The following is a 2,500-nucleotide window of genomic DNA, read 5'->3' on the forward strand; positions in this document are numbered from 1 at the left end:
AGTGTGTGTGAGTGGCCGTTGCGTGTGTGTGCGCGCGCGACTGTGTGTTTTTTTTTTTGTGTAAAATCGCCATTTTGTGTGTTTGAAGAGAGTGAGCAATGAAAGAGGAGGTCCGGCCGCGGCGATACCTACCGAGAAAACCGTAATCGGTCGTGAAGGAGAAGGGCAGTGCTGGAGGGGGTGAGTGGCCGGAAGGGTTTCGGAGGGCAACTGCGGTCTGACCGACTGTCCAGTGCGAAACTTCAGGGGAAGGGCTTTTCCTCGAAACGCGAAGCCCGGCGCCCGGACCGGATTCCGGAAACGCCAAACGTGACCGGCCGTGATTCTGCCGTGTTCGAAAAACGGAGAGCGCAGAGGAGAAGAGCAAATCTAGACCGCATTAGGTGTTGGAAGGAGGAGAAGGGAGGAGGGAAGGGGTGGTGGCACGAGACACACCGTCCCTTTTTCACTAGCGGATGCCGTCCTGAGCCGCATCGCGAGGTTGATGATTGAGTTTGGCCATCGTCGTTTGACTGTGTGTCCGCCGTGCTCGCTCGTCAGAGTGGTGGTTGTGCGTGTGATTAAGGAAAAAAAGTGTGACGACGGACGGACGAGGGGGAAGACCGATGAATCGAGCATAATCTGAAAACAGCCCCGTTTTCGGTTCGGAGTCGGTGGAAACTGTTTCACAAAGCAGCCTGTGTGAAAAGCAGCTACGAAAAGAAACGAAGGTGTAACGGGCGTCGTCTGAGGAGGGTCGGCGGGGTCGGATGTGTAATTATGCGATACGATTTCCATCAGCCACGGCGGCGAGCGGCGGTCTGGGGTAGTGTTTTTGAAGATCCGCCTCTCTTTTCTCCCCTTTTTCCGGCCGCTTTTCTCCGACCTCCCCTTCTCCCTCATCCTCCTAATAAAGATAATCACATTCGTCGAAAGTGACAGTCTTGAAAGTGTGGGGAGAGGGTGGGGGCACAGGCCAAAGCCAACGCCAACGCCAATAAACCTTTACTGGCCACGGAAATAGCCGCTCAGAGAGAGAGAGAGAGAGAGAGAGAGACGAGGTGGCAACAATAGCACATAAAACCAAAAAATTGATGTGGCGAATGACTAAGAAATTGGCAAAGAAACGCAACGCCCAAAGTGGCTGACGAGACGGCTAGTTCTGTGAATGCGTTTGTCGTTACCATCACCATCAACAGCATCAACGGCCCTTTAGTCACTAGTTTGGTAGTTCCCATGTTGAATGATAATTGTGCAACCCAAAGTAGGCAAGGGATAGCTTTCGATCCGCACGCAGAGTACTGGGATTGCGGATGCTGTGCCGGACGGATTTGTCCTTTTGACGCACTGAGTAATCCGCCACCCTGGGGATTGATTTTGCATCACCAGCAGCAGGTGTGCCGTCTGTGTCCTGCCGAGCACACCACAAATCATTGGCTGTGTGTGTCCATCATCAACGACAGACCTTGCGGAGTCCACCGGACGCAATATATTCAAATTTGGCCGTCAAAGAGACCGGTTAGAGTCGTCGTAGAGCGAGTGAGCGTTCAAGAGGAAGGAAAAAACGAAGGAGGAGGAGGAGGACTGATGTGCTCCATGAGCGCTAGGCTAGGCGTGGTTTTTAGGTATTCCGACAACGCCGCGGGTGAGGCAACAGCTTCCTCACCGCCACTAGTCTCTTGTTTGTCCAAAGGAAAAGCATAAAAAGAGAGAAAAAGTCACGGAGGCACCAGTAATGGCATCAAATCCAAGCAAACAGAGCACACATGCTGTCTGCATGTATGCAAGCAAGCAGACAGACAGGTCTGTTCGGTCCCTGTTGCCGACCTTGAAATTCTTGGCCAAAACTTGCCTGAACTGACCCGAGGCGTGCGCTCCCCGATGGTATGGTAGCCAGAAAAGGAAAGTGGAGAGGGGATTCCGTGGCGCTGTGCCCGAAAACGCTTCAGCTGCGACAGCGACAGTGGCAGGCGGCCCCGCACAGTCTGCTGATAGATTGGCGAAACAAATCGTAACCAACGGCTCGTCGCGGTGCCAAGTACGCCGCGCATGGCTTTGAAGGTGCAAAGTGGCATTAGCACACGGCGGCCGGCGGCACGGCAAGTAAAGTGCATTCGTATGCATCATCGTCTCACTCATCCATCACACGAGCGGTAACGCACGCCGGTCGCTGCTTCAATTTATTTGGACACGCGAGGAATGCGTTTTATTATTTTTTGGTTTTGTTTTCGGGGTTTCCATCCGTTCAGCGCTGGTTTGCCGAATGAACGAATGGTACAGAACAAGCTAATCAGACCGCTAACTATGTGTGACGATCATCGACTCGTTCAAGATCACCTCGTGTGATCATCGTCCCTTAGCCGTTAATTCAGCGAAACAGCCCAATGCACAACAATGTGCTAATCGTCAAAGCAATCCTACCGGCTGGTAACCATGGAGTAGCCCCGTTGTTCGGTCGGAAATGTGTTAATCAATTACCAGCAAGTGACATACTAGGGAAGATCGCCTTTTGCTTCACATT

At 52.6% G+C, this 2,500-nt stretch overlaps 1 protein-coding gene across 4 annotated transcripts in view; it reads left to right on the top strand.

The window, feature by feature from the left end:
- The window catches only part of LOC125950961 (serine/threonine-protein kinase Tao), an 11,271-nt gene that overhangs the window by 355 nt on the left and 8,416 nt on the right, over positions 1-2,500 (top strand). For 2 of the 4 annotated variants that reach the window (XM_049679374.1, XM_049679377.1), the window contains exon 1: positions 1-180. This exon is cut by the window's left edge and continues 32 nt beyond it. The exons of 1 other annotated variant lie outside the window; for it this stretch is intronic. The gene's annotated coding sequence lies outside the window, so the exon portion shown is untranslated. Of the gene's footprint in view, positions 181-418; positions 711-2,500 lie in introns of those variants that run through there. One more of the 4 variants, XM_049679376.1, reaches the window with a different exon arrangement.

Source organism: Anopheles darlingi, chromosome 2, assembly GCF_943734745.1.
Source record: "Anopheles darlingi chromosome 2, idAnoDarlMG_H_01, whole genome shotgun sequence".
In the NCBI taxonomy this organism is placed as follows: domain Eukaryota; kingdom Metazoa; phylum Arthropoda; class Insecta; order Diptera; family Culicidae; genus Anopheles; species Anopheles darlingi.